The 14,024-nt window shown below is 39.8% G+C and overlaps 1 pseudogene; it reads left to right on the top strand.

The window, feature by feature from the left end:
- Nucleotides 1-2,543: 2,543 nt before the first annotated feature.
- LOC120875869 lies at nucleotides 2,544-3,940 on the top strand (annotated as a pseudogene).
- Nucleotides 3,941-14,024: the final 10,084 nt, after the last annotated feature.

Here is a 14,024-nt window from a genome sequence, read left to right as displayed (position 1 = left end):
TTGTCTTTAGTATGGCAGACAAAAAACATGTAAGAGTAATTACATATAGAAAAATTAAAGAAATTTAATTGTTGAAATGATTAAATTTATAATAATGAATTGACAGACTTAAACAGCACAAGACTTTTAACACATCAAATATTAACTATAATCAAACTGAATTTCTAAAAAAACTCACAGAATTATGTCCTAGTTTATATTTGGGGACCTCTTTGTTTTTATTCACACATAAGAAAACGTTCCTTTTTTTTTTGGCTGTGCCACACAGTATACCAGATCTTAGTTCCCCAACCAGGGATCGAACCCATGCCCTTTGCAGTAGAAGCGCTGAGTCCTAACCACTGGACAGCCAGGAAATTCCCGAGATGTTCTCTTTTAAGAGTACAGTTTAATGTACTCTGTGGACAAAGAAGAGATATTATTGGGTTGCTGGTAACTGTGGAGCTTGCAAAAGAATTATTAATAATTGCTCTTCAATGCAATACACTCACAATGTTCAATAGATTTTAGCAAATGTTAAAGAAATGGTTTGGGTTTTTTCTGAGCCTGAATAAAAGTTCATGAAATTTCAGGAAGAGGAGGAGGAGGAAGAAAGATGCAGATGGAAACACTCAGTGATCGACACTCAGGAGTCAGGAAACCCGGGTTAGAATCCCCACTGTGCAATGTGCTCGGATGAAGTGACCTCGGCCGATTTCTCATTCTCTCAAGGCTTTGGCTTACCCAGTTTTACAGAGAAGTACAGTTTCTAATAGCTGCAACTTTCAGAGTCCTTTTATTGCTTTCCCACCTCAGATACCCTATACTTAGAAAGATATCTCTGAAACAAACTGCACAGATAGTTTTCCCATTTTTTATTAATAAAAGATACATTAATCTTATTTCAGACCTTTTAATTAACACAAGATATGTAGAACGCAACAAGTTAATGTAATTCTAGCCAAAAGCAAAACAAAAGGAAGCTTGGTGGGGTTTTTTAGCCTGCACAGGCTTCTCCTAGATAAAAATATTATTCTCCTCCACTAGACTTTCTCAAATGTTGGAGTTGGCCAAAAGCCCTCACCAAGATAATTTCCATAAGCTCCTAGGGGCAAGGTGATATAAAGCGAAGAACTGGTTTTGATTCTCAACTGAATGTCTCTGAAGCTGCTATTCAGAGGTATGCCTGGGCCACACCTTGACTTGTTGTCTCAACTGCTGCCTGCTACCCACTAGTAGTTTGCTAAGCTCAGGTTGTAAGTTATCCCCATTCGTGCCTCTGACTCCTGGGGACCCTGAGGGTAACAGGCAGGGCTGCCATTCACAAGTATACAGACTGAGCTCTGCCCAAGAGGTACCATTCATTGTGGTCACTATTCATTCACATAGTTATTATGACAGTTTCCCAACAGATGGCAGTAAAGTATCTTAAGAAAGGGACATCTTTTTCTAGTTCACCCCATATCACAGCATGAACTACCAGTGGGGCCCCATTTTCTCTGCATTGCCCAATGTAGTGCTGGTAAACAGCAGGACACACGAAGTAGAACTGGGCCTCACAGAACTAGGAAGTCAACTCCAGTTTCTCTCTCTCTCTTTCTCTCTCTCTCTGTGTCTCTCTTGGCTTCTTTCAGTTCCTCTGCTCTTTCTTCCCCCTCACCTTCCATCCACATTCCTTGCTCACCTATTTATAAGTGCACTATACTGGATATAGTAATTGGAGTCTACAACCGTTCTTACCACCTTCTATTATACCCAGGGCCACCTCCATGGGTGTATGTATCTCCTATGCACAGGACTCTGTATTGAGAACTTGATTTAATGCTGGGTTGTTGCCAGCAATAATATTTATCTGTTTTTTTGGTTGTTCAAGGGCTTGCTGGATCTTAATTCCAGGACCAGGGATGGAATTGGGTCCTAGAAGTGAGTGCACCAAGTCACTGGACCGCCAGAGAATTGCCTTAAAATTCTTAGTAACTTTATGAGCAGATGGTGTTCCTTGCTGTCTCATTCCCGTACAACCTCTGCAGTACTACACAGGTAGTGAATTCCAATGGACCTATGATGCCCCTTAACTCACAAGACTCAAAGCCAGTACAAGGCAAACTCATGATGTCTACAACTGCATAAGAGGGGCGCTGACTATCCCGACAGGGTGTGCTTTCTGTTCAAACCAGAACTTGCTTCTAACACAGAAAGAAGGCAATGGCATTCTAAGAAATGCAGGGCTTCTCTGATGGCCCAGTGGTTAAGAATCCGCCTTGCAATGCAAGGGACCCAGGTTCCATCCCTGGTCCACACGCTGAGGAGCTGCTAAGCCCATGGGCCGCCAACTACTGAGTCCACCTACTGCAACCACTGAAGCCCTCATGCTTAGAATCCTTCTTCCCCAACTAGAGAAACCACTGCAATGAGAAGCCTGCACACTGCAGCTAGAGAAAGCCCATGTGTAACAGTGAAGACGCACCATAGCCCAAAATACAAAAAAAAATCTTTTAAAATGCAGACAATGGGTTGGCCTGTGGTGCAACCATCAAGTTCCAGGCTGGTCTGGGGCTCCAGTGCTCTCCTTCTCACCGAGCTGCTGCCTGAGGCAGAAGAAGCCATGGTGCTTCGGATCACCAGGAACACAAAGACTAATGCTGAAAATAAGCCAAAGATCAGTATGGCAGGGGCAAAGCGCTGGCCTGTGGCTACTGTTGCAACCTCTAAGCCTGGGCTGAGGCCCACAGCTCTTGGAGACATCCGTAACAAAATCAGTGAACAGCCGCAGGCCAAACTGCCCCTGAAAAGGGAAGCAAAAACTTTAGCTGCAGGAAAAGTTACTGCTAAAAAAGTAGCAAAACCTCTGGAAAAGGCTCCTGTACCTGTGCTGGAGCCCCAGCTGGGGCCGGAGACAGAACCGGAGCCTGTTAGGGAAGAGAAACTTTCCCCTGAGCCCTTTTTGGTCGATACTCCCTCTCCAAGTCCTGTGGAAACATCTGGCTGTGTGCCTGCAGAAGAATATCTGTGTCAGGCTTTCTTGGATGTAATTCTTGCAGTGAGTGATGTGGATACAGAAGACAGAGTGGATCCAAAACTCTGTCGTGAATATGTAAAAGATATCTATGTTTATCTGAGATAACTTGAGGGAAGAGCAAGCAGTCAAACCAAAATACCTAATGGGTCGTGAAGTCACTGGAAACATGAGAGCCATCCTAATTGACTGGCTAGTGCATGTTCAAATGAAATTCAGGTTACTGCAGGAGAACACGTACATGACTGTTCCAAAATTGATCGGTTCATGCAGGATAACTGTGTGCCCAAGAAGATGCTGCAGCTGGTTGGAGTCACTGCCACAATTGTTGCAAGCAAATATGAGGAAATGTACCCTCCAGAAATCGGTGACTTTGCCTTTGTGCCTGACAACACTTACACCAAGTTCCAAATCAGACAGATAGAAATGAAGATTCTAAGAGCTGTACATTTTAGTCAGGGACACCCTCTACCCCTGCATTTCCTTCAGAGAGCATCTAAGATTGGAGAGGTTAATATTGAGCTACATCTTTTGGCCAAATACCTGATGGAACTAACTATGCTGGACTACAATATGGTGTACTTTCTTCCTCAGATTGCAGCAGGACCTTTTTGCTTAGCACTGAAAATTCTTGATAATGGTGAATGGACACCGTCTCTACAGCATTACCTGTCATACACTGAAGAATCCCTTCTTGTTGTTATGCAACACCTGGCAAAAATACGGTCATGGTGAATCATGGGCTTACAAAGCACATGACTATCAAGAACAAGTATGCCACATCTGAGCATGCTAAGATCAGCACAGCTGAATTCTGCACTAGTTCAAGATTTAGCCAAGGCTGTGGCAAAGGTGCAACTTGTGAACTTTCGAATACTATCTGCAAATAAATTTGGCACCATGTACCATCTGTACATGTTATATGTTACATTTATTTACTTTTAATAAAGTTTTATTCCTTTTTACTTATCTCTTAACTCATTTGAACATGGCTACTTTCCACTTTGGAAGGACTGATGTTGAAGCTGAAACTCCAATTTGGCCACCTGATCCACTCATTGGAAAAGACCCTGATACTAGGAAAGATTAAGGGCAGGAGGAGAAGGGGATGACAAAGGATGAGATGGTTGGATGGCATCACCGACTCAATGGACATGGGTCTGGGTGGACTCTGGGAGGTGGTGACGGACAGGGAGGCCTGGCATGCTGCAGTTCATGGGGTTGCAAAGAGTCGGACATGACTGAGAGACTGAACTGAACTGAACTTTCCACTTGAGGATAAAAGTCGTTTGTTTAAAAACAACTGTTTTAAACAACAATTGTTTAAAAATAAACAAACAAACAATTTTCAGTTACCTGGGTACCCAACTAATATATACAATTGGCTCTTCTTGGTTTTTGTTTTATGTGCCTGGCTTTACTTAAGATGATTTACTAAGCTCCTGAAGGCATTTAAAATCCTGATGTACTTTATATATCATACTGTATGTAAGCCCTTCATCTTAAGAGACTCTACTGCCTAGTTCTATATAAGGAAAAGTCTACCATCTCATTCCTAGTCCTCCTGATTGCTATTTCCTCTGGTGGTTGCTACCATAATTCTAAGTAATCTACTAGTACTGCTTTCTTAAATTATCAACTTTAGCTAGCATCAGAATTTTCACTTGGAAAAATAAGAATTTTATTATATTCAAAACCGAGTTTTTGTTTATTAGTTAAGAAAATAAAACAATACTTAAAACAAGATTTTTAAAAATGCAGACAATGGAAGAACCCTAGCATATTCTTATTTATGTGACTTCCTTATAGTAACCGATGACTTGTCAAAACTGGTGACATAAAAGGAAAGGGAAAAACAGGGCAACCCATAGTTCTTTTCCTTTCAGGCCTTTCTCATTTATCAATAAGTCAAAGAATATTGGTAGAACATGTGCTCATTAAGAAGTGAAATAAAATCGGTTGAGTTACCTTTTGCAATATTTCCACTATTCATGTAAGAATAAAATGCATAGGCATATATGAGTTTCAGAGCAGAACTATATAATTTCGGCAGTTCTACATGCAGTAAAACCCTCTGGTATTTGCATTTAAAACTGCCACTGCACGATATAAAATCAAATATAAAATTAAAGCTAATAATTTACTATTTTAATTTTTCTTTGCTTAGACCAACATTAAATAAAAATGCCAGGACACATCAAGAAGATCCTGGAAGGAAGGAAAAACCTCTACATTTTAGTACTTTTAATAGCACTATTTCTTTCCTGCTTTTTGAAAAAGGAGTTCTGCATTTTGTTTTCTTTTTTATTGAAACATAGCTGATGTATAATACTATGTAAGTTTCAGGTGTACTACACAGTGATTTGACATTTGCATGCATTATGAAATAATCACCACGATAAGTTTAGTACTTATCTTTCTCCAAACATAGTTATTGAAATATTATTGACCATATTCCTTATGCTATGTATTACATCCCTGTGGCTTATATTTTATAATGGGAGGTTTGTACCTGTTAATTTCCTTCCACTATTTTGCTTCTACAAGCCCTGCTCCCCTTAGGCAACCACCTGTTTTTATCTCCATATCGATGACTCTGTTTTCATTTTTTTTTGTTGTTTTTTTACGCCATTTTTTATTATACAAGTAATTCATACATAAAGAGTATAAGGAAGAAAATAAAATGACCCACAATGCCACCCTCAGAGATAGCATCACATTTTTGTTATGCTTTGATGATTTCTGTCTTGTCTGATGGCATTTGAGCTGGACTTGGGATCTGGAATACAGACACTATAGCTGAGTGAGACTTCAATGCAACTTTTCCCCACAACTTTATCTAATTATGTTTAGGAACAGGATGCTGCTAAAAGGAATTTGGCAAACTTCCCTGCCTCCACATCCATTTGATCATGGTTATTTTTTTTAACTGAAGTATAATTGACCTACAACACTATGTTAGTTCCAGGTGTACAACATAGTGATTCAATATTTCTATACATTGCAAAATGACCATTGTGATCAGTCTAATTACTTTTTGCCATATACAACATTTTTACAATATTATTGACTGTGTTCCCCATGCTATATATTTCCTCCTGGCAGATGACTCATTTATTTTCCAACTAGAAGTTTATATCTCCATTCTTGAAGGAATACCAGTTGATTGGGACTTCATCAACTTTCCCTCTCAACAGCAAAGTTCCTGTCCTCAAAATATTCATGGTAGGTTAAGAGTAAATAGACCTAACTACATTGAGAACATTTATTCCTTTAGCAGCTGTATAAAATTTCCTCCTGGAGGAGGCTGTCTTGTGGTTTAAGGTTGAGTCCAAAGATAATCTTTTAACAGGGTAGATTCTATTAACCAGTACGCCATTTACTTATGTCTGACAAGCCAGCTACAGCCTCGTTTTAGTTTCAATTGTTTTGTTTATTCTGCTGTTTTAAAGTCAATGATTGTAGCAATTCCAAATAATGACAGTTATATCTTTCCCTTCTTTATACCTAATAATTCTTAGTCTTTCCTTATAGCATTAGGCCAAGACGTTCAGTACCACATCAAATGGTAGCAATCACAGTAGGAATTTTTATTTTGGTTCCCAGTCTTAAAGAGAATGCATCTAAAATTTTCTATTAAGAGTGACATTTGGAGGACTTCCATGGTAGTCCAGTGGTTAGGACTTTGCTCTCCAATTCAGGAGGTATAAGTTTGATCCTTGGTGGGAGCTAGGATCCCACATGCTTTGAGGACAAAAACCAAAGCATAAAACTGAAGCAATATTGTAACAAATTCAATAAAGACCTTAAAGATGGTCCACATCAAAAAAAAATCTTAATTAAAAAAAGAATAGCATTTGTTATAAGGTTTTGGTAAACAATTTATCAAATTAAAGAAATAATCTTTTATTATTGATTTGTAATTACAAAAATCATAATTTTTGTCATATATAGATATTGAGTTTTATTTAAAAAAATTTCTGCAGCTATCAATATATAGTGTTTTCCTCTTAATATAGCAAATTACCCTGATAAATTTTTCCTATGTTGAACTATCACTATACACTGAGAATAAATTCTATTCATTCTTGATGTATTTTTTAAATATAAGAGTTGGATTTAGATATACAATATTTAGAATTTTTGCATCTGTGTTCATAAAAAAAAAGTCTATAATTTTGTTTTACCTGAATTAGTCTCACCATGTTTGGGAATCAAAATTATAAAAGGCTTGCACATTGAACTGGAAGGTTTTCTATCTTTTTCTACCCTCTAGAAAAGCTTGTATAAGATAGGAATAAACTGTTCCTTCAAAATTTGTTAGAATTCACCTGAGAAACACCTGGGTTTTGAGAGCTATGGGTCTGATTCTCTTTGCAATTTCTTTTAATACATTTTGGTCTGTACGGTTTTCTGTTTTTTATTCTGCCAGTTGTGGCACTGTTTTTTTTAAGTTGAGGTTCATGCCAGCTTAGTTGCCCCATGGCATGTGAGCTCTAAGTTCCCCAACCAGGGATCGAACCCATGTCCGACACATTGAAAGGGAATTCTTAACCACTGGACCACCAGGGAAATCCCCATTGTATATTTTGGAAGTTTTTCCAAGAATCTATCCATTTCATCTAGATTTTTCAACATATGTTTAATTCAGAAATATAAAAATTTTCTGTTGTACATATAGCCATTTTTTCTTCTGTCTATATTTTATTTATTTGCACATTTTCCTTTTTTGCTTTTCAGTCTTGTCAAACGTGTAACTTAATCTTCAAAGTACTAATTTTTATTTTGTTAATCCTCTCTATTGCCTTTTTGTTCTTTATTTCATTAGTTTGTACTGTTATTCTTTCTTGTTTTTTGTTTGTTTGGGGCTTTGATTTTTTTCTGTTTCCAACACATTTATATAATTTGCTTGTTAGGTTATTTTTTATTTTTCTTTGGCCAAGCTGTGTGGCTTATGGGATCTTAGTTTGTGGACTAGGGATTGAACCTCAGCCCTTGGCGGTGAAAGCAAGGAATCCTAAGCACTGGACCACCATGAAAGTTCCATCATTTTTGTTTTGGTTTTTTAACAATGTACTGCATTTTGTTTGTTTTTTAATTAAGCATTTTTTCTGAGATAATTGTAGATTTATGTGTTGCTTTAAAAAATAATGGGGTTCCCTGGTGGCTCAGATGGTAAAGAATCTGCCTACAATGCGGTAGACCTGGGTTTGCTCCCTGGGTTGGGAAGATCTCCTGAAGAAGGGAATGGCAATTCACTCCAGTATTCTTGCCTGGAGAATTCCATGGACAGAGGAGCCCGGCCAGCTACAGTCCATGGGGTCGCAAAGAGTCGGACACAACTGAGCAACTTTCACTTAAAAAATAATATGGAGAGATTTCATTTACTTTTTACCCAGTTCCCTCCAAAGGTGGTACCTTGCAAAGCAATACCACAACCAGAATATCAACATTGTTACCGTCAAGATACAGAACACTTTCATGCTACAGCAATTTCTCATGTGATCCTTTTATAGCCACACCCATTTCTGTCCTACATCTACCCTTTCCTTAGTCTTTGGCAACCACTAGTGGAGAAGGCAATGGCACCCCACTCCAGTACTCTTGCCTGGAAAATCCCATGGACAGAGGAGCCTGGTAGGCTGCAGTCCATGGGGTCGCTAAGAGTCGGACACGACTGAGCGACTTCACTGTCACTTTTCACTTTCATGCATTGGAGAAGGAAATGGCAACCCACTCCAGTGTTCTTGCCTGGAGAATCCCAGGGACGTCGGAGCCTGGTGGGCTGCCATCTATGGGGTCGCACAGAGTCGGACACGACTGAAGCGACTTAGCAGCAGCAGCAGTATCTATCCATGTCTATAATTTTGTCATTTCTAGGATGTTACGGAGATGTATCATATCTATTATATTGTGACTGGCTTTTTTTCACTTAGTATAGCTCTCTGGAGATTAATTCAGGTGATTCATGAATCAATAACTCATTCTTTATTATTGCCGAGAAGTATTCTATGGTATAGATGGGACACAGTTTAATGGTTCACCCATTAAAGGACATTTACATTGTTTCTAGTTAGAGTTATTATGAAAAACGCTGTTATAAACATTCATATGCAAGTTTCTTTGTAAACAGTCTGTGTTTCTCTGGGATAAAGGCCTAGGAGCTCAGTTGTTGGATTATATGATATTCCAATCCTAAAAGCTATTTCAAATCCTTAAAGATGATGCTGTTAAAGTACTGCACTCAATATGCCAGACAATTTGGAAAACTCAGCAATGGCCACAGGACTGGAAAAGGCCAGCATTCATTCCAATCCCAAAGAAAAGCAATGCCAAAGAATGTTCAAACTACTGCACAATCACATTCATCTCACATGCTAGCAAAGTAATCCTCAAAATTCTCCAAGTCAGGCTTCAATAGTACGTGAACCAAGAGCTTCCAGATGCTCAAGCTGGATTTAGAAAAGGCAGAGGAACTAGAGATAAAATAGCCAACATCCAATGGATCATTGAAAAAGCAAGAAAATTCCAGAAAAACATCTACTTCTGCTTTACTGATTACACCAAAGCCTTTGACTATGTTCAGCTCAGTTGCTCACTCATGTCCAACCCTTTGTGACCCAATGGACTGCACCATGCCAGGCTTCCCTGTCCATCACCAACTCCCAGAGCTTGCTCAAACTCATATCCATTGACCCAGTGATGCCATCCAACCATCTCATCCTCTGTCATCCCCTTCTCCTCCTGCCTTCAGTCTTTCCCAGCATCAGGGTCTTTTCCAATGAGTCAGTTTTTCGCATCAGGTGGCCAAAGTATTAGAGCTTCAGCTTCAGCATCAGTCCTTTCAATGAATATTCAGGACTGATTTCCTTCAGGATTTACTGGTTGGATCTCCTTGCTGCCCAAGGGACTCTCGAGTCTTCTCTGACACCACAGTTCAAAAGCATCAATTCTTCAGTGCCAGTTTTCTTTATGGTCCAACTCTCATATCTATACATGACTACTGGAAAAACCATAGCTTTGACTAGATGGACCTTTGCTGGCAAAGTAATGTCTCTGCTTTTTAAAATGCTGTCTATGTTGGTCATAGCTTTTCTTCCAAGGAGCAAGTATTTTTTAATTTCATGGCTGCAGTCATCATCTGCAGTGATTTTGGAGTCCAAGAAAATTAAACTGTTTCCATTGTCTCCCCATCTATTTGCAATTAAGAATGGGACTGGTTGCCATGATCTTAGTTTTTTGAACGTTGAGTTTTAAGCCAGATCTTTCACTCTGGTCTTTCACTTTCATCAAGAGGCTCTTCAGTTCCTCTTCACTTTCTGCCATAAGGGTGGTGTCATCTGCTTTTCTGAGCTTATTGATATTTCTCCTGGAAATCTTGACCCCAGCTTGTGCTTCATCCAGCCCGGAATTTTGCATGATGTACTCTGCATATAAGTTAAATAAGCAGGGTAACAGTATTCAGCCTTGACATATTCTTTTCCCAATTTGGAATCAGTCTGTTGTCCCATTTCCAGTTCCAGTTGTTGCTTCATGACCTGCATATAGATTTCTCAGGAGGCAGGTAAGGTGGTCTGATATTCCCATCTCTTGAAGAATTTTCCACAGTTTGTTGTGATCTACAATCAAACGCTTTGGTGTAATCAATAAAGCAGATCATTGCTTTTTCAATGATCCAACAGATGGTGGCAACTTGATCTCTAGTTCCTTTGCCTTTTCTAAATCCAGCTTGATCATCTGGAAGTTCTCGGTTCACATACTGTTGAAGCCTGGATTGGAGAATTTTGAGTATTATTTTGCTAGCATGTGAAATGACTGCAATTGTGCAGTAGCGTGAACATTCTCTAGCATTGCACTTCTTTGGAATTGGAATGAAAACTGACCTTTTCCAGTCCTGTGGCCACTGCTGAGTTTTCCAAATTTGCTGGCACATTGAGTGCAGCACTTTCACGGATTTGAAATAGCTCATCTGGAATTCCATCACCTCCACTAGCTTTGTTCATAGTAATGCTTCCTAAGGCCTACTTGACTTCAAATTCCAGGATGTCTAGCTCTAGGTGAGTGATCACACCATTGTGTGACTGTGTAGATCACAAACCATCGTTTGACTATGTAGCTTACAACAAACTGGAAAATTCCTCAAGAGAGGGAAATACCAGACCATTTTACCTGCCTGGTGAGAAATCTATACACAGGTCAAGAAGCAACAGTTAGAACTGGACACGGAACAACAGATTGGTTCCAAGTCGGGAAAGGAGTACGTCAAGGTTGTGTATTGTCACCCTGTTTATTTAACTTATATGCACTATGCAAAATGCCAGGCTGGATGAAGCACAAGCTGCACTCAAGATTGCCGGGAGAAGTATCAATAATCTCAGATATGCAGATGACATCACCCTTATGGCAGAAAGTGAAGAGGAGCTAAAAAGCCTCATGATGAAAGTGATAGACCAGAGTGAAAAAGCTGGCTTAAAACTCAACATTCAAAAACTAAGATCATGGCAACCGGTCCCATCACTTCATGGCAAATAGATGGGGAGACAACGGAAACAGTGAGAGACTATTTTTGAGGGCTCCAAAATCACCATAGATGATGACTGCAGCCATGAAATTATAAGGCACTTGCTCCTTGGAAGAAAAGCTATGACCAACCTAGACAGCATATTAAAAAGCAGAGACATTATTTTGCTGACAAAGGTCCATCTAGTCAAAGCTATGGTTTTTCCAGTAGTCATATACAGATATGAGAGTTGGACCATAAAGAAAGCTCGGTGCCAAAGAATTTATGCTTTTGACCGTGGTGTTGGAAAAGACTCTTCAGAGTCCCTTGGACTGCAAGATCAAACCAGTCAATCCTAAAGGAAATTAGTCCTAAATATTCATTGGAAAGACTGATGCTGAAACTCCAATACTTTGGCCACCTGGTGTGAAGAACTGACTCATTGGAAATGACCCAGATTCTGGGAAAGATTGAAGGCAGGAGAAGGGGATGACAGAGGATGAGATGGTTGGGTGGCATCACCGACTCGACGGACATGAGTTTGAGCAAGTTCTGGGAGTTGGTGATAGGGAAGCCTGGAGTGCTGCAATCCATATGGTTGCAGAGTCAGACATGACTGAGCAACTGAACTGAACGGAACGTGACTAACAGATAATGAATGTATTTATTTCCATTGCCCAGAACTTTGCTCATCAGGTCTGTAAACTCAATTCCAGCTCAGATTTGAACTGATCCCTCTCTTTCCAACAAAGCTGGCTAGAATTGTTATCTAAAGATAAGGAGTGTGACACCCTGCTTCTCCACCCAAATTTGAGACCTAAGAAAGATGATTCAAGTGTCTTCCAGGCCTCAGGTTGAATGTGTTTCCACATTTAAATGTCACTAAAAATGGATCCTATAATGTTTGACTCCAGGTAGGCCTGATGTCCCAAAAGGTATTTGATAGCACCTTTATCACATGACTCAAGGCAAAGTCTCCCAAGTCTTATATAGGTAGAGATTTTTCCTATTTTTGTGTAGCCATAAACTATAAATTCTGACAATTATCCACATTACCATGACCATGTATAATTGTTTTTCTACCAATCACTATTATCATTTCCAAATTCCATCAGGAATTCCGATTTTTCTCTGCAATACCTGTCACTATTTCAAAATGTCTCGAGTGGGCATGTATCCTCATAGCTCAGTTGGTAAAGAATCTGCCTGCAATGCAAGAGACCCCAGTTCAATTTCTGGGTTGGGAAGATCCACTGGAGAAGAGACAGGCTACCCACTCCAGTATTCTTGGACTTTCCAAAGACTTGGGAGACTTTGCCCTCGTGGCTCAGCTAGTAAAGAATCCGCCTCCAATGCAGACCTGGGTTAGATCCCTGGGTTGGGAAGATTCCCTGGAGAAGGGAAAGGCTACCAACTCCAGTATTCTGGCCTGGAGAATTCCATGGACTGTATAGTCCATGGGGTCACAGTCACACATGACTGAGTGACTTTCACTCTCACTTTTTTAACAGTAGCCTATAACCTTTAATTAGGACTCTCCAAAGCAACAGAGCCAGTAGGAGACATGTATAAAGTATTGGGTCATGTGATTATGGAGACCGAGAAATCCTATGATCTGTGGTCTGCAAGTTGTGGACCCAGGAAAGTCGGTGGTATAGTTTGAAGGCCTGAGAACCAGGAGTACCTGGGGCAGACAAGCTGGCACATACAATTACACACAAACTTTGACTGTTGTTCTAACATGAATTCCAATGCAGGCCCCGGAGTGCTCATCCAGTCACCAGGAAACCCTGTCTCAAAGTTGAAAGTAAGGTAGGGGTCCCAACTCAGCACACTCATGTCTGCCTTGGGCCTGTTAGCTTTCCAGGAAAGAGGTTTCTAGGAAAGAATCCATTTTCTTCAGGTGATGCTGGGCAAAAGGCCATCTTCCATACTATGATTTTGTGATGAAGATTTTCACAGATTCACTCTAGAGAGAGAATGCTATAATGTGAGCGGTTTTCCATTCAAAATATAGTAGATTTCCCTGTCTCTCAGCTTCCAGTTTTATAATATGGACCTCAAGAGTAGTTTTCAAAAATTCCATTAGACTTTCAGGTGGTATTCCAGAGCTATCAGAGGCGAACACTGGATCAATTTCTACTCCCCAGCACTCTTTATCCAACAGTTCAGTCATGATGATGAGTGCCCACTTGGCAGATCTCCAAATGCTAGATGATACTGAACTTTAAAGCCCCCCAGATGTAATATAGTTCAGTGAGTTCTCCCACATTTTATTCTCAAAGTATCATCCCTGCTAACTCGAAGTGGTCATCAAACTTGAGATTATGGTTTCTCTTTTTAATACCAAGTCTTTGCTAGGATGAAGACTCTTCAGAAGAGTCCTTTCAGTTCCTTTAACAATTACTATTTTATCCTGTTTTATACTACTAGTAAAGTAACCAAATGGGAATAGCTTTTGCTTTGTTTTCTCAAGTATTTCATTACAAATAAAATGGTTACTTTATCAAAATGTGATGTGAAAGCACA

The sequence above is a fragment of the Oryx dammah genome, unplaced genomic scaffold (assembly GCF_014754425.2).
Source record: "Oryx dammah isolate SB20612 unplaced genomic scaffold, SCBI_Odam_1.1 HiC_scaffold_17, whole genome shotgun sequence".
Classification (NCBI taxonomy): domain Eukaryota; kingdom Metazoa; phylum Chordata; class Mammalia; order Artiodactyla; family Bovidae; genus Oryx; species Oryx dammah.
This window is presented reverse-complemented; position numbering and strand designations above follow the sequence as displayed.